This window comes from Podarcis cretensis (genome assembly GCF_951804945.1).
Source record: "Podarcis cretensis genome assembly, chromosome: 3".
NCBI lineage: Eukaryota > Metazoa > Chordata > Lepidosauria > Squamata > Lacertidae > Podarcis > Podarcis cretensis.
This window is the reverse complement of record NC_137172.1, coordinates 4,753,299-4,772,149: the sequence shown is the minus strand read 5'-3', so window position 1 is coordinate 4,772,149 and position 18,851 is coordinate 4,753,299. Positions and strand designations below refer to the sequence as shown.

Below are 18,851 nucleotides of genomic sequence, written 5' to 3'. Positions count from 1 at the left end.
TTAATCATCAATAGGTTAAAGGTTGGGAAAGGGAACACATTTAGGGCTTGAAAAGTCAGCACCAACACTTTGAATTGTGCTCAGAAATTCCCACCTCTCCACAGCCGCCTATGTCTCCTCCTCTCTGGGGCTCCCCCCCCCCAAGCAATCGGAGACTGCTCCTACAGGCGGCCAACCTCTCCTCCACCCTTTTCATGCCTCTTCTGGTTCTGGGAGACCAGGTGGCGAGGGGAGCTTGTCGCAGCAGGAGGGGGAGACCCCCGTGACTCTTCCCCAGCCCGACTCATCTCGGCCTCTCGGCCTCCCTCCTCCCCTGCTTCATCTTCTGCCTCTGATTCTAGACTTCTCTCTGCCACAGACTCTCCCTCCTCCCTAAGGCCTGTTACCTCTCCAGCTTCCAACACTCCTTCTCAGCCTGCTCCCTCTTTTCCCTTGGACCTCTCATCACCATCCCACCACCACTCCCTTGTTAGAATTCCTGCTCCCTGGTTGCAGTCACGGGATTGTTGTCTATCACATGACGGTGTATGTTTTGACGGAAGTGACGGAGGCAGGATGTTTGTGTTACTGTGTTCCGTGAAGTGGGACTATTGTCTTTTGTTCTTTCTCTTTGCTGTCTGGTGCTAGAGAGAGAGGGAACCATGTTGCAGTGCTCTGTGTGTGTGTTTATATGTAAATAAAGTAGATTAGCCAAAATGCTGAGTTGCTGAGGTCTGTCACGCACGCTGCGGAGACTCTGCGGGTCCCTAAGTGTGCCGATGTCTGTTGGCATCGGTCGCTGTGATGTTCGGGCTGAAGGAAGCTTTTGAAGCTCCTGAGCGATCGACCAGGAGGGAGAGAACATGCCAGTCGGGCATGTGTCTCTGCCGGGGTCCTACTCAAGTGTAGGACGAGCTCCTGACATCCCTGGGCTCTGAGCCTTCATCCCTTACGGTTCCCCACCACCTTTCCTCTGCATCCAACCAGTCCCTGACACCCATCAATGTCTCCTGTGGGAGAGAGTTCCACAGTTTAACAATTTGCTGCATGAAAAAGAACTTCCTGAAGTTTTCACCATTCAGGCCCGCTGGACGTCCAGAGTTTGAGTCTTACGTACACATGTTCCAGCTGTTCATCCCCCAACCTTTGCACAGCAGTTGTTCTGCCAACGCACCGGCCACTGTGATCCCAGTGGGACCCTGATTAAAGGCTGTGATGGTCCAATGCCACTGCGATGGCCTGGGAATCTGATTCAGAGGCTGAACCTGAAGAATCCCAGCCTGCACAGGAGTCCCCGCCTCCAGGGACGGCTGAGCCAGGGCAGGGGCTTGGATCTAAAGGGCCCGCACCTGTGCTGGATCCTCAGGAGCAGACACCAGATGAAGCTACTCTGGCTCCGGAGGTGAATGAGTGAGGACCCATTGCCTGCAGGTGCTCCTCTCCCAGCCCTGTCAGGGGAAGGTGAGGTTGCCTCTGGGTCCAGTAACCCTCCAGCCTCTCCTGAGCTGCAGAGGCTCAGGGCAGAGAGGTGGAGGGAACTAAGTTCTCTCAGGAGGAGAGCTCGCCTTAAGGCCAGGAGAGGCGGGTCACCTGTGGGCCGGGACCGCCCTATGCCTCAGAGTCCGCCAAGTCCCAGGTTGTGGGAGCAACATCACTGGAAACCTGTTCCTGCCAGCACCCTGACCTGCTCTTCCGGAGTTCCTGACCACATCCGGCTCCTTGCCTTGGACCCCGCTTCGCCCTTGACAGACAGCCTCCAGATCCTCGACCCGGGACCGGACTCAGACCACGCCGCACGCTAACCCCCCCCCCAGGACCAGCACAGCCACTCTGGAAAGTTTTCCAGCATTCAGAAACAAGTGGCTTGAGAAGTCCTGGCATGCTTGCAGACTCCTCTCTGGACTCCGGCCAAGATCGCTGAACCTACACTTTTAAAGGACACCGGGAGGGAAGCTGGCATGATCTGGTGGGCTGGACGGGGGCTGTCTTGGTGGCAAAAGTCCAGTTCCATCACCAGCCAGAGACCTCATTAAAGTGACCATGCTGCCAGGAAGGCTCTTTGATCAGAGCTTCGAATTACGGCTGGGATCCAAAGAGCTGTTTCTGGCGTGCCCAGGGACTTCCGCCCACCTCTGTTGCTGGCGATGCACCTTTGGAACTCGCTGCCTCTTGACGCTGGTGTGATTCCTCCCCTCCCAACTCTTCCAAAGTAACTTTTAAGGCAGATCCACTTCCCCAAGCCGTCGCTACTTGATGTGGATTTTTAAACTTTGTCTTAATTGTCTTTCTGGCATAGTTAAGAGTGCTGGACCGGGACCTGGGAGAGCAGAGTCTGAATCCCTCGTTGGGTCATGAAGCTCACTGGGTGACCTTGGACCCGTTGCTGCCTCTCAGCCTAAACAACCTCGCAGGGTTGTTGTGCGGGGATTAAATGAGGATGGGGAGAACCATGTGGGCCACCTTGAGCTCCAAAGGTGGGATGGAAATGCAATGAATAGATAAAAATAAATATATTGATATAGCCTTCTCCTCCCCCCCTCATTGGGACAGTGGCAGACTGAGACGCTATGGCGCCCTGGGAAGGAGGCGTGAGGGTTCTCACAGGGTCCTAGAGCCCTTCTACCTCGTTTCCAAATCCAGCACATGTGCTCTGCTCACCCAGTCCTAAAAGGTAAAGGTAAAGGGACCCCTGACCATTAGATCCAGTCGTGACCGACTCTGGGGTTGCAGTGCTCATCTCACTTTATTGGCTGAGGGAGCCGGCGTACAGCTTCCAGGTCATGTGGCCAGCATGACTAAGCCGCTTCTGGCGAACCAGAGCAGCGCACGGAAACGCTGTTTACCTTCCCGCCGGAGTGGTACCTATTTATCTACTTGCCCTTTGACGTGCTTTCGAACTGCTAGGTTGGCAGGAGCAGGGACCAAGCAACGGGAGCTCACCCCGTCGCGGGGATTCGAACTGCGGACCTTCTGATCGGCAAGTCCTAGGCTCTGTGGTTCAGGATGAGAACAGAAATCGTGCTCCGGTGATGCGGCGGCAGCAGGAGGCCCCATTAGCTAAAGTGGTGCTTCAGGTTAAGAACAGTTTCAGGTTAAGAACGGACCTCCGGAAGGAATTAAGTACTTAACCCGAGGTTCTACTGTACCTCTAAGCTACTGGTTCCCAAACTTGCTCAGGGTACTACATCTTGGTTCCATAAACTCATCCCCTGTGCCCCCTACCCTATAAAAGGCATCATTCAGAATACAGTGGTGCCTCGCAAGACGAAATTAATCCGTTCCGTGAGGCTCTTCGTATAGCGGTTTTTTCGTCTTGCGAAGCAAGCCCATTGACGACTTAGCGGATTAGCGCTATTAGCGGTTTAGCGGCTTTTAGCGATCAGCTGTTAAGCGGCTTATCAGCGGATCAGCTGATAAGCGGCTTAGCGGCTTAGGAAAAGGGGAAAAAAAGGGGGGGAAACCCGCAGGAACTCGCAAGACATTTCGTCTTGCAAAGCAAGCCCATAGGGAAATTCGTTTTGCAAAGCGCCTCCAAAACGGAAAACCCTTTCGTCTAGTGGGTTTTCCGTCTTGCGAGGCACTCGTCTTGCGGGGCACCACTGTTGCATGACTCACTGAAGAAGATAACAGCAAATTAAAACAGCAACGATGAATTGCACATTTATTCACAATCCAATTAAAAGTGTTTAATTCAATTAATGCAACAAAATTGATGAACTTGATCCAGTGATACCAGCTTTTCAAAGTCTGCTAGTCATTTACATATCCAACACTCTCACTTCCACTGCCTCCCCCCTCGCCTTTTTGTGCAACCCTGGGTATTCCCACTGCCCCATAAAGGGCAGTGCCCCCCAACTTGGGGCACCATTGCTCTCAAAGCAGTTTACAAAAATGTAAAAGAAAACATTAACATTCTCCTATTGATTTTTATATATATATATATATGAAAAAAACCCACACAGATAAAAACAAACGTCTAAAAACATTCAAAAGAGGTTTAGAACCAGAAGTAAAGGTAAAGGGACCCCTGACCATTAGGTCCAGTCGTGACCGACTCTGCGCTTGCGGCGCTCATCTCACTTTACTGGCCGAGGGAGCCGGCGTACAGCTTCTGGGTCATGTGGCCAGCATGACTAAGCTGCTTCTGGCGAACCAGAGCAGCGCACGGAAACGCCGTTTACCCGCTGGAGTGATACCTATTTATCTACTTGCCCTTTGACGTGCTTTCGAACTGCTAGGTTGGCAGGAGCAGGGACCAAGCAACGGGAGCTCACCCCGTCGCGGGGATTCGAACTGCGGACCTTCTGATCGGCAAGTCCTAGGCTCTGTGGTTTAACCCACAGCACCACCCAAGTCCCAGTCCTAAATCCACCCCCAATTGGGGAAGGGCCCTTAGATCAGTTGTAGAACACCTGCCTTGCATGCAGAAGTTCCCAGGTTCGTTCCCTGGCATTTCCAGGTGAGGGAGACCTGAAACCTTGGCTGTTGCCAGTCAGTGCAGACAATACTGAGATAAATGTACTGTCACTGCACAAGGCAGCATGCTATGCTTCTAACCTAGGCATGTCTACTGAGTGGGAAGTTCCATTGCGCACAATGCGACTTGCTCCCAGGGCTATTTAACTGTTCAGTAATTGCAAAAGGGGCATGTCACAAATTCAGATAAATCCTGGAGATGATATAAAGATAGATAGAGCCCCAGGGATGGCTCAGTTGGTGGAGCATGAGACGCTTATCTCAGGGTCGTGGGTTTGAACCCCACGGTGGGCACTGCAGGGGGTTGGACTAGATGACCGTCATAGGTCCCTTTCAACTCTACAATTCTACAATTCTATGATTAGATAGATAGATAGATAGATAGATAGACAGATGAGGCAGCCACACAGCATGCTTGCAATTATCGAGGAAATTAAAGCTTAATCGTCACTACAGAACCAATGATTACCATTACGAGGATTTTTTGAAAAGCGAGATTAAGATTAAAGATACAAAAGATGTGAAGATGACGGCACAAAGTTGATGGTCACGAGGAGCTGGAAACTGAAATAAGTTCTGAGAGATGAGAGGAATTCTGGGCATGGCGCTTCGACCGATACGGCTCGAGTTAAATGAATGAACGACGGAACGATATACTGCTTTTCCAGGAAAAATTGGGTGTACGCATCCGGATAAAAAAATGCTTGGGTCAAGAGATTTGTTTCTGACTTTTTGCATGGGAAATGTACACCTATCAGCAAACGACAGAACTGAAGATGAGGCTCGAACAGATTTTGGTTGGAATCCGAAAATCTCTTGGAATCCTTAATTCTCTTGGAATCCTAAATGCACTTGCTAGACTCATCGAGAAAAGGTAGAATTAACTTGGGGTAATTAACTTGCCAACAAAGGTCCATCTAGTTAAAGCTATGGTTTTCCCAGTAGTGATGTATGGAAGTGAGAGCTGGACCATAAAGAAGGCTGATCGCCGAAGAATGGATGCTTTTGAATTATGGTGCTGGAGGAGACTCTTGAGAGTCCCATGGACTGCAAGAAGATCAAACCGATCCATTCTGAAGGAAATCAGCCCTGAGTGCTCACTGGAAGGACAGATCCTAAAGCTGAGGCTCCAATATTTGGTCACCTCATGAGAAGAGAAGACTCCCTGGAAAAGACCCTGACGTTGGGAAAGATGGAGGGCACAAGGAAAAGGGGACGACAGAGGACGAGATGGTGGGACAGTGTTCTCGAAGAGAGCAGCATGAGTTTGACCAAACTGCGGGAGGCAGTGGAAGACAGGAGTGCCTGGCGTGCTCTGGTCCAGGGGGTCACGAAGAGTCGGACACGACTAAACGACTAAACAACAACAACAATTGCACACTAAAATAAAAAGTTTCATCAGACGAAGCCTTCTTCTGCTTGAGCAACAGGGCTTTCCCTCCTGCAGCCCCGAAATCGGCTTGGGGGGCAGTGGAACCCCAGAGGGGGAGGAGAGAGAGGTCCTTCCGCCTGGAAATCCGAAACGCTTGCGGTGGGAACACCCTCCTTTATTGCAACAGGGAATTCCTCCCGCCGAACTACCAGTGAAAAATCTGGCTTTTCTGCCATGTCCATCCAAGTCTTTAGAACTCCAACGCTCAGCCGTAAATTTCACCGTTCGCCAAATTTCTGCTGTAACACACACCTGCCTCTCCACAAGTGCTACTAAGAGTCTCGTTGAGGGAAACCTTAATCGCTTCCCAAAAAATGTCTGCGATTGAAGTCGGGTGCGGAACCGCAGATGCAGACGGTTCAATGTGGCCCCCGGGTCTCTCTCTGTGGCCCTCAAAACTCTCTCCAGGCCACATCTGCCTCTTGCCTGGCTGAAATGGGTCTTTGGATTCTGATAACGCCTCTTGCTGGTCTGGGTGCAGGATGGGACAAGGGGCATGCATGGAAAATAGCCCTCTGCACAAAGGGATTTTTCAGATTCGCTGCCCCGCCCACTTCTGCCTTGGCAACGCCCACCACTGCCATGCGGCCCCAGGGAGGCTCCCCAGGAGGGAAGGCGGCTCTTGGGAACAAACAAGTTTGCTGCAACACCCTTCGCTCTCGCTCATGTGAGGAACTCATCTGGCACCTAACTTCTGGCATGCTGAATTTTTCAGCTTTCAAATCCCCCAGAAATGAGGGGTGCCTAAAAGTCAAAACACAACTTGGGAATTCAAAGGAAAGGTTTATTTTTGTGTTTGTTTTGGTTTTTTTACCTTGCATTTTTGTGTTGTGTAGCGCCCTGAGATTTACAGATAGAGGGCAGAACACAAACTAACAGATAGGATTGTTGTTGTTTAGTCGTTTAGTCGTGTCCGACTCTTCGTGACCCCATGGACCAGAGAACGCCAGGCACTCCTGTCCTCCACTGCCCCCCGCAGCTTGGTCAGACTCATGCTGGTAACCTCGAAAACACTATCCAACCATCTCGTCCTCTGTCGCCCCCTTCTCCTTGTGCCCTCCATCTTTCCCAACATCAGGGTCTTCTCCAGGGAGTCTTCTCTTCTCATGAGGTGGCCAAAGTACTGGAGCCTCAGCTTCACAATCTGTCCTTCCAGTGAGCACTCAGGGCTGATTTCCTTCAGAATGGAGAGGTTGGATCTTCTTGCAGTCCATGGGACTCTCAAGAGTAGTTAAAATAGATTGGTTATTATATATTAATATTAATATTAATATTTTTAATCTATCTATCTATCTATCTATTTGTCTGTCTGTCTGTCTGTCTATCTATCGTTTAGCATCTCCTGAGGTTTTCGGAAGGCAAAATCAAAATATTTTGGTTTTCTGAAAGTGGTTTACGTGCTTCTTCATCGAACGCTGACTTGCCAAGCTATATGCAGTCTCATCACAAAAAAGGAATAGCCGATTTGAATTCCTCCCACCCAAAATCATATTTTCATTCCTTCCTTCTTCTGGCTTTTTAAAATCGTATCTAATTTTTTAGGAAGGAAGGAAGGAAGGAAGTCAGCTCTTAGGAGCAAGTATAAACATAAAATGTAAAACAATATTTGTGTGTGGAGTATGTAACTGAAAAACCAATAAAGATCGTTATCTAAAAATGTCGTATTTTCAAGATCCCTCGCTTAAAAAAATGGTTAAAAAAAATAAGTTTCACTCCCTAAAATGATGCGCCCTAATCCAACAGTAGAGACATCACCTTGCCAACAAAGGTCCGTATAGTAAAAGCTATGGTTTTCCCAGTAGTGATGTATGGAAGTGAGAGCTGGACCATCAAGAAGGCTGATCGCCGAAGAATTGATGCTTTTGAATTCTGGTGCTGGAGGAGACTCTTGAGAGTCCCATGGACTGCAAGAAGATCCAACCTCTCCATTCTGAAGGAAATCAGCCCTGAGTGCTCCCTGGAAGGACAGATCCTGAAGCTGAGGCTCCAAGACTTTGGCCACCTCATGAGAAGAGAAGACTTCCTGGAAAAGACCCTGATGTTGGGAAAGATGGAGGGCACAAGGAGAAGGGGGCGACAGAGGACGAGATGGTGGGACAGTGTTCTCGAAGCTACCAGCATGAGTTTGACCAAACTGTGGGAGGCAATGGAAGACAGGAGGGCCTGGTGTGCTCTGGTCCAGGGGGTCACAAAGAGTCGGACACCACTAAATGACTAAACAACAACAACAACATAGCCCAAAAGGGGCAGGCCCCAGTTTGCTGCAAGACCCTGGTGTAAATCCCTCGTGTAAACGTGCCCTTGAGCTCCAGTCGGCTAATTTACTAAGTAGCTCTGCAGCCAGACATTTAAGAATAATGTGATGTTCCTTGTTAATTAAGGGACACACTTTCCCATTAGCGGTTTATCGCTACATCATGTTTGCAAGACCTTATAATTCCCCGCAACACCTTTAATTGCATTGCTTTCAATTTGTTTCTTTTGAAGTGGGCCAGTGCTGGTTACTTTTAAAAAAATTTATTCTCCTTCCCTGGGCTTGACCAACTGTTGGGGGAAAGTGGGAGAGGAAAGAGCAAGACTTTCTTTTCGAACTAAAAAAAATAAAATAAGAGCAGATAAATAAAGGAAGGGCGTTTGCGCTCTGCAAAGAGTCATCTCTCTTTCAGAGAGCAGGAGATTGTCAAATGAGGCTGCCTCTGGATACAGAAATATTTGCAACAGAAATGGGCATCATTCATCAACCTCGTGCTTAAAATAAATAAAAAATCACTCTGAAACGGTATTATAAGAAGGTACAGACTGGCTGAGGGGGAGGAAGAAGGCTTGCAAAAACCCAGGGACAGGGTGACTTTCTGGAATTATATTATATTACATTTCCATTTCATCAGACTGCAGGGGAGAGAGAGAGAGAAAGAGATGGAAAACCAGGCCTACTCTATTATTATTATTATTATTATTATTATTATTATTATTATTATTAGGCTTACCTGAGAGATCAATGGCCATCTGAATCCTCCCATCCCTTAAAAGGTCATTTAGCAGCAGTTGTACTAAGAAACCTCCTATTCCCAAATCAGTCCCATTCAAGCTGGCCGTTATAAGGACTTTGTGTGTGCTTGTTTTCCTCTTCCCTCCTCACCTGTTTTTCCTTTTGTGCCATGTCTTTTGCCCTGTGCTGCCTTGTTTTATTGCTCCTACGTATGCAGCTCCAGAAATCTTTGGACCCGACGGGCTGCGTTAAATTGCTACCAATGTGCAAATTTAATAAATAATATAGGACTTTAATAAATAATAACGTCATGAAATGTTATTATTGTTACTGTAAGCCAGTTTTAACGGTAATAAAAACCAAAAGCATTTTACTTTAATAATAATAGTTAATGATGCCATGCATTTTAAATATTTTTTTAATTACTTAGTGAAGATACAGAGCATTTAAAGACACGGTGCGTCGGCTCACAGCCCCACATGGCAAGCAAATAAATGACCCCCAATTGTGCCCTTTAACTGTCTCCAAGGGATGGTCTGGATTCAATCTGCTCAATAGGTTCTCAAGCAAAAAAAATTGTTTTGTAAACCACTTTGAGGTCTCCCGCGACCAAGTGGTATATAAATGTTGTGAAACAAATACAGTGGTACCTTGGTTCTCAAACACTTTGGTACTCAAACAACATGGAACCCAAACACTGCAAACCCAGAAGTAAGTGTTCCGGCTTGCGAACTTTTTTCAGAAGCCAAACGTGCTCCATTTTGAGTGTTACACTTCCGATCTGAGTGCCACACTTCCGTTTTCAGTGTTACACTGAGATCTCTCTATTTTTGATATTTATTTTGCGTTTTTGTTTTGGCGGCTCTTTTTCGTTTTTGCGACTGTGTGGAATCCTGTTCAGCTACTGATTGATTGATTGATTGATTGTGTGTCTGCAGCACATTGTTTATTGCTTTGATTTTATAGATCAATGGTATCTTTAGTAAAATTCATGTTAAATTTTTTTTAGGGGTTGTTTTTAAATGTCTGGGACGGATTAATCCGTTTTGCATTACTTTCTATGGGAAAGCGTGTCTTGGTTTTGGAACGCTTTGGTTTTGGAACGGACTTCCGGAACGGATTAAGTTTGAGAACCAAGGGACCACTGTAAAAAAATAATATAAATAAAGTCACCTGGAACCAGGCAATGCTTTCTCTTCTTCCTTGCCCCAAATGTGGAGCCCCTATGTCCAGAGGCAGTTTGCTGCTGAATACCAGTTGTTGAGCAGCAACGGTGCAAAAAGGTCCTTGCTTTCATAACCTGCTTGCTGGCTTTCCAGAAGCACCGGGCTGCTCCCTATGGGAGGCAGGATACTGGGGAAGGCAAGCAGCAGCGTTTGAAATTAGCCAGGAGCCAGGCGCATTTTGCACCTGGCTTCCAACCACTTGTGACCAAGTGAAGATGCCTGAGTGCCAGGATTGTGCTGACATCTCCATCATCTTGGGGCTCTATCTATCTTTATATCATCTCCAGGATTTATCTGAATTTGTGACATGCCCCTTTTGCAATTACTGAACAGTTAAATAGCCCTGGGAGCAAGTCGCATTGTGTGCAATGGAACTTCCCACTCAGTAGACATGCCTAGGTTAGAAGCATAGCATGCTGCCTTGTACAGTGACGGTACATTTATCTCAGTATTGTCTGCACTGACTGGCAACAGCCAAGGTTTCAGGTCTCCCTCACCTGGAAATGCCAGGGAACGAACCTGGGAACTTCTGCATGCAAGGCAGGTGTTCTACAACTGATCTAAGGGCCCTTCCCCAATTGGGGGTGGATTTAGGACTGGGACTTGGGTGGTGCTGTGGATTAAACCACAGAGCCTAGGACTTGCCGATCAGAAGGTCGGCGGTTTAAATCCCCGCGACGGGGTGAGCTCCTGTTGCTCGGTCCCTGCTCCTGCCAACCTAGCAGTTCGAAAGCACGTCAAAGTGCAAGTAGATAAATAGGTACCACTCCAGCGGGTAAACGGCGTTTCCGTGCACTGCTCTGGTTCGCCAGAAGCAGCTTAGTCATGCTGGCCACATGACCCAGAAGCTGTACGCCGGCTCCCTCGGCCAATAAAGTGAGATGAGCGCCACAAGCCCAGAGTCGGTCACGACTGGACCTAATGGTCAGGGGTCCCTTTACCTTTACTTCTGGTTCTAAACCTCTTTTGAATGTTTTTAGACGTTTGTTTTTATCTGTGTGGGTTTTTTTCATATATATATATAAATCAATAGGAGAATGTTAATGTTTTCTTTTACATTTTTGTAAACTGCTTTGAGAGCAATGGTGCCCCAAGTTGGGGGGCACTGCCCCCTATGGGGCAGCGGGAATACCCAGGGTTGCACAAAAAGGCGAGGGGGGAGGCAGTGGAAGTGAGAGTGTTGGATATGTAAATGACTAGCAGACTTTGAAAAGCTGGTATCACTGGATCAAGTTCATCAATTTTGTTGCATTAATTGAATTAAACACTTTTAATTGGATTGTGAATAAATGTGCAATTCATCGTTGCTGTTTTGATTTGCTGTTATCTTCTTCAGTGAGTCATGCAAACCGCTACAGTGGCGCCCCGCAAGACGAGCGCCTCGCAAGACGGAAAACCCACTAGACGAAAGGGTTTTCCGTTTTGGAGGCGCTTTGCAAAACAAATTTCCCTATGGGCTTGCTTCACAAGACGAAATGTCTTGCGAGTTCCTGCGGGTTTCCCCCCCCTTTTTCCCCCTTTTCCTAAGCCGCTAAGCCGCTTATCAGCTGATTCGCTGATAAGCCGCTTAACAGCTGATTGCTAAAAGCCGCTAAACCGCTAATAGCGCTAATCCGCTAAGTCGTCAATGGGCTTGCTTCGCAAGACGAAAAAACCGCTATACGAAGAGCCTCACAGAACGGATTAATTTCGTCTTGCGAGGCACCACTGTATTCTGAATGATGCCTTTTATAGGGTAGGGGGCACAGGGGATGAGTTTATGGAACCAAGATGTAGTACCCTGAGCAAGTTTGGGAACCAGTAGCTTAGAGGTACAGTAGAACCTCGGATTAAGTACTTAATTCCTTCCGGAGGTCCGTTCTTAACCTGAAACTGTTCTTAACCTGAAGCACCACTTTAGCTAATGGGGCCTCCTGCTGCCGCCGCATCACCGGAGCACAATTTCTGTTCTCATCCTGAAGCAAAGTTCTTAACCCGAGGTAATATTTCTGGGTTAGCGGAATCTGTAACCTGAAGCGTATGTAACCCGAGGTACCACTGTATTCTTGAAATCAAGTGGGATATACCGTATTTTTCGCTCTATAAGACGCACCAGACCACAAGACGCACCTAGTTTTTGGAGGAGGAAAACAAGAAAAAAAATAATTCTGAATCTCACAAGCCAGAAGAGCAAGAGGGATCACTGCGCAGTGAAAGCAGCAATCCCTCTTGCTGTTCTGGCTTCTGGGATAGCTGCGCAGCCTGCATTCACTCCATAAGACACACACACATTTCCCCTTACCTTTTAGGAGGGAAAAAGTGAGTCTTATAGAGCAAAAAATACGGTAAATTTAGCTGAATAAAACGAATATATAAAACCTCACTTTAGCATCTTTCCACTCGCCCCGATCTTGAAAACCGGCTCTGCCCCAGTGAAATGCAAAGTAAAATTGTAAAAAGCAGGCAGCACAAGATCCTCTTTGCACCTTGCCACAACCTGCAAACCCAGGGCTTCTGTTTAGGCATGCAAGCCAGGCGCTACAGATGCAGAAATCCGCCACACGCTTTCGATCAAAGCGATGACAGTTAATAAGAACAGCCCCAGACGTCTGAAAATAAATCCAGCATAATCAAATGCTCGATGCCGCACGACTTATACAACTCAGGCCAAGAATGGAATAGCAACACATCGTTCTTCCGAGTGTCCTCAAGTCCTTCAGAGCTACCTCCTTCAAGCAGAGGCTTTGAGCAAAGCTATTACTCTGGACGGAGGCTGAACCTGGGCGTCACAGCAAACTGCGGGTTGCGCTAACCATACATAGCCTAGAACCTACGCAATGGAGGTTCCAAGATCTACAACAGAGAAACTGGGGTTCAAAGATGCCCGCTTTGGCTTTCTGCGTGTGCAACAAATCACAATATAGTACAGCCTTTCACAACATGGTTAGCACTGGATGAAGCTGTTGGGAACTGCAACCCAAAATATCTAGAGCATGGGTATGCAACCAAGGCCGGGCCCAATCGCCTTCTAAATCTGGCCCGTGGATGGTCTGGGAATCAACATGTTTTTGCATGAGTAGAATGTGTGCTTTTATTTAAAAGTCATCCCTTGGTTACAGTCATACCTCATGTTATGTTCGCTTCGTGATACGTTTTTTCAAGTTGCGTCCCGCGGCGACCTGGAAGAACCGGAAAGGGTTACTTCCGGGTTTTGCCGCTTGCGCATGCGCAGAGGCACAAAATGACGTCACACGCATGTGCAGAAGCGGCGAATTGCAACACGCACATGCGCAGATGCGCCACTGCAGGTTGTGTTCTATTCATGTTGTGAGTGGGCCTCCGGAACGGATCCCGTTCGCGACCAGGGGTATGTTGTGAGTGGGCCTCCGGAACGGATCCTGTTCACGACCAGGGGTATGTTGTGAGTGGGCCTCCGGAACGGATCCCATTCACGACCAGGGGTACCACTGTATTTGTGGAGCACAGGAATCCATTCATTCCCCCTCCCCAAAAATATAGTCTGGCTCCCCTCAAGGTCTGAGGGACAGTGGACCGGATCCCTGCTGAAAACGTTTGCTGACTCCTGATCTAGAGGGTGCTGGGTTGGAGAAGGCTGGTGTAGAATTGCTTTGGTTTTCCACCAGACTCGGGTAAGGGCAAAAGAGGAGGCTGGATCAGGCCCGTGGCCCGTATAGTTCAGCATCCTGTTCTCACAGAGGCCAACCAGTTGTGTGTGGGAAACCAGTGTTGCAGGAATTTATGTATAGGTTGGGGGGTAGGGTTGCCCCTCCAGCAGACATCATGCACATGCCGCCCACTACCAAAATCAGCACAATCACTTTTGTGACTTTTGTGATTTGTCCCCACAAGACACTTCTTTTTCCTCCTAAAAAGTAAGGGGAAGTAAGGGGAAATGTCTGTGCGTCTTATGGAGCGAATGCGTGGTCCCTGGAGCCGAATTGCCCAAGGGCAAAAAGCAGATTTTTAATTTTTTTAGAAAGAGGTAAGTGGGTGTTGAAACAAAGCCGCTGAGCAGCTGATCAGCAAGCGATCGGGAGGAAGATAAGGGAGGCTGCCTGGGAGGGGACAGGTAAAAGCCCATGGATCCTCAGGATTTTTGCATTGGGTCACCCTCAATTCTCCATCAGAACACATAGCATGTCCATGACTACAGCCTACACCAAAAAAACCGTGGGGCCACAATGGTGCAAAAACGTGGTTACAGAGCACAGATCCACATGGATCCTCAGGATTTTTGCACTGGGCTACCCCAAACTCACCGTCAAATCGCATATCATGTCTGTGACCACAGCATGAACCACAAAAATCATACATCCACTGTTCCGTTCAGAATATTTTTTTTCTTGTTTTCCTCCTCTAAAAACTAGGTACGTCTTATGGTCAGGTGTGTCTTATGGAGCGAAAAATACGGTACTTCCTTTATGTGTCCTGAATCTTCTGATCTCTGGCTGATCCAAAGTGTGGATCACCAATCCAGAAATCTCGCCAAACCACATTGAAGCTTAAAGCAATGCAGCTGTTATGTTTAAATCAGTAACAGCATGAGTTGTTTGGTTTTTTTAAAAAACATATTAATCAACGAATAAGTTGCCCCAGATTCAACCGAGCAGCAATATTCTTGTCCCAAAAACAGGTACCAAACACCATCTCCAAAGGTACATTATCCCTCCTCTCGCGTATGGGAGGCGATGCCTCTGAGATGATGCTTCTACAAAACATAAAAGCTTCGTGTAAGAAAATGCATTCCCGCTTCATAAATATTGTTTTTACCCATATGCAAATTCAATTGCAAGATCAATTAAACAGACTTAAGACTCATGTGATTAAATCAATCAAAAACATTTTAAATAAGTTTGCAGCCCTAACTGCCAACTCAAATATACAATTAGAGGGGGGGGGAGCAAATGGAAAATATGCCACCTAAGTCACTTGTTTTAAAAGTCCAGAAGGAAGCATTTGACAGCAGAATGCTCACAGACTGACAAGGCCAATATTTTGGGCCCTGTGCTCCCTTGAAGGAAATAATCCACTTACTCGAGGGCTGGGTGTTGGTCTTTGTCCTTTCCTAGTTTCGTCTGAAAACCCATGTCAGGCAGCGGCACCGTCAAGTGATGGAATTATGGTACTAGAGGAGACTCTTGAGAGTCCCATGGACTGCAAGAAGATCAAACCTCTCCATTCTGAAGGAAATCAGCCCTGAGTGCTCACGGGAAGGACAGATCCTGAAGCTGAGGCTCCAAGACTTTGGCCACCTCCAGAGAAGAGAAGACTCCCTGGACTCACTGGGCCCGGTCTTATTCAACGTCTTTATCAACGACTTGGATGATGGACTCAAGGGCATCCTGATCAAATTTGCAGATGACACCAAACTGGGAGGGGTGGCTAACACCCCAGAGGACAGGATCACACTTCAAAACGACCTTGACAGATTAGAGAACTGGGCCAAAACAAACAAGATGAATTTTAACAGGGAGAAATGTAAAGTATTGCACTTGGGCAAAAAAAATGAGAGGCACAAATACAAGATGGGTGACACCTGGCTTGAGAGCAGTACATGTGAAAAGGATCTAGGAGTCTTGGTTGACCACAAACTTGACATGAGCCAACAGTGTGACGCGGCAGCTAAAAAAGCCAATGCAATTCTGGGCTGCATCAATAGGAGTATTGCATCTAGATCAAGGGAAGTAATAGTGCCACTGTATTCTGCTCTGGTCAGACCTCACCTGGAGTACTGTGTCCAGTTCTGGGAACCACAGTTCAAGAAGGACACTGACAAACTGGAACGTGTCCAGAGGAGGGCAACCAAAATGGTCAAAGGCCTGGAAACGATGCCTTATGAGGAACGGCTAAGGGAGCTGGGCATGTTTAGCCTGGAGAAGAGGAGGTTAAGGGGTGATATGATAGCCATGTTCAAATATATAAAAGGATGTCACATAGAGGAGGGAGAAAGGTTGTTTTCTGCTGCTCCAGAGAAGCGGACACGGAGCAATGGTTCCAAACTACAAGAAAAAAGATTCCACCTAAACATTAGGAAGAACTTCCTGACAGTAAGAGCCGTTTGACAGTGGAATTTGCTGCCAAGGAGTGTGGTGGAGTCTCCTTCTTTGGAGGTCTTTAAGCAGAGGCTTGACAACCATATGTCAGGAGTGCTCTGGTGGTGTTTCCTGCTTGGCAGGGGGTTGGACTCGATGGCCCTTGTGATCTCTTCCAACTCTATGATTCTATGATTCTATGATTCTATGATTCTATGAAAAGACCCTGATGTTGGGAAAGATGGAGGGCACAAGGAGAAGGGGACGACAGAGGACGAGATGGTGGGACAGTGTTCTTGAAGCTACCAGCGTGAGTTTGACCAAACTGCGGGAGGCAGTGGAAGACAGGAGTGCCTGGCGTGCTCTGGTCCATGGGGTCACGAAGAGTCGGACATGACTAAACAACAACAGTTTCGTCTGAAAATCTGTGCCGTAAAGTGCGGACCAATCTGGGGGTCTCCAGCAGGCAGTTTCTCAGAGCTTGCCCCCTGCAGACTTCTGACGCTGCTGGCGGCATGGAGGGAGACGGGAAGGAAGGGAAGGAAGAGACAGGAAGTGGCAAAGCAGTTGGCACAAGGCGGAACAGAACTGGGTAGGAAGAGATACAGGGCCAGGGCAAAACTGACTTTCCGCCCAAAGCCGGCCGACACTCAGGGGCAGAGTATGTGTTGCATGCAGAAGGCCTCGGTTTCCATTCCCAAGTAAGGGCTTAAACGTGCCCTGTCTGAAACCCAGGAGAGCTGCTGCCAGCCCGTGCAGGCAATGCTGAGCCACAGGGGCCAACGCTCTGACTCAGTATAACACAGTTTCTTATGTTCCCTGGACAAAAGGGTTTTGCTTTCTCCCTCTCCTACTGCATGGGCTTGGACGGAGAAAAGAAAAAGGATTGCCATCACCGCTGAAGGTGATGCCTGCATGTTCTTCAAGGGGACCTTTGGGCACGGGGCGAGGTCACCTTGAGAGCCGCTGTCATTGTCGAATTGGAAGGGACCATGGCAGTCATCTAGTCCAACCCCCCGCAATGCAGGAATCTTTCACCCAACGTGGGACTCGAACCCACAACCGCAGGGTTTCTCATGCTCTACCGACTTGGCGGTTGGCCAAGGGGCAAGGCTGTAGGCCGCCACCTCCTGGGAACTCCTCCCGAAGAGGGGCTGAGCTGAGATGCCACTGCCAAACAGTGACAGGAAAGGCTGACTGGTCAGTGGTGGCCCCAGTGCTCTGGCCAGTGCCATCGTTGTCCACACAGAAGTAATAATAATAATAATAATAATAATTTATTATTTATACCCCGCCCATCTGGCTGGGGTTCCCCAGCCACTCTGGGCGGCTTCCAACAAAATATTAAAATACTGCAATACATCAAACACCAAAAGCTTCCCTAAACAGGGCTGCCTTCAGATGTCTTCTAAAAGTCTGGTAGTTGTTCTTCTCTTTGACATCTGGTGGGAGGGCGTTCCACAAGGAGGGTGCCACTACCGAGAAGGCCCCTCTGCCTGGTTCCCTGTAACTTGGCTTCTTGCAGTGAGGGAACCGCCAGAAGGCCCTCGGAGCTGGACCTCAGTGTCCAGGTAGAACAATGGGGGTGGAGACGCTCCTTCAGATATACTGGACCAAGAGGCCAAGAGGTTGGATCCTGCCACCAGGCAGACGTTTTATGCAACTCATACTGCCCTTGCAAAGGGCAGGGGAGAAGGAGAGCTTGCATACAGGGGTTAGGTAAAAAAAAATCTTACCTACTTGGCGTAAGAACATCAGAAGAGGCTGCTGGATCAGGCCAATAGCCCATTTGGTCCAGCGCCCTGTCCTTACAGTGCCCATTATGGGAAACCCGCAAGCAAGACCCAAACACAAGAACGACTCTTCGATTTCCAGCAACTGATATTCAGAAGTGCTGCTGCCTCCAGCTGTGGCTACTAGCCTTCAATAGCCCCGGATTTGTCTGTTTCATGCAGAATATTTTTTGGGCTTCCTTATCCTTTCCCTCTCCCGCCCCTTCCCCGTCCCAAATGCGGAAACCCTAGGAATAATGATAGTCTACCCCCCCCAAAAAAAAATTCTAAATAAATCAAGATTCCAACAGAAACAGCATGCATTATGCATTTCAGAGCAGGGAAGGTTGTGCAGATCTGACAGATTATGAATCAGCAGTTTGCCAATTCTTTCTACTCCGGGAACTCTGTTCCCTTTGCTCGATCAGCCGATTGGCCCCCACCCCCCACATATCTGCTCAAAAGCTCCTTTTTTGCAGAGGATTCTGGGATGTTGTCTAGGGCACGTTCCCAGGCGGAAACCATGCAACCAAGTTTTCACCCCTGCTCCCAGCCAAATGGAGAGCTCTGCACACACACACACAGAGGGTTCGATTTCTGGCATTCCCACTTAAAAATATTAGGGAGCAAATGGTAGGAAAGAGACCTGTCGATTCATAGGCTTGAAGAGCTGGAAGGGGTTGGTATGTATAGTATAGGTAGGTATAATATAGAGTAATGTAGGTATGCTTTGTGTTATGAAAATAAGGTATTGTGTTGTGTATACATGTACTGTGTAGATGTAAATGTATGAGTTCTATATGTTAATAAAATATTTTAATAAGACTTAAAAGTAAAATAAAAAATAAAAAATGAAGAGTTGGAAGGGACCCCAAAAATTATCTAGTCCAACCCCTCGCAATGCAGGAATCTCAACACGTGGGCCCCCATCCAATTTGAAAACCA

The 18,851-nt window shown here is 48.0% G+C and overlaps 1 protein-coding gene across 6 annotated transcripts in view; it reads right to left on the bottom strand.

The window, feature by feature from the left end:
• Positions 1 to 18,851, bottom strand: part of HMBOX1 (homeobox containing 1) — a 135,022-nt gene that overhangs the window by 45,474 nt on the left and 70,697 nt on the right. The gene's annotated exons all lie outside the window — the stretch shown is intronic.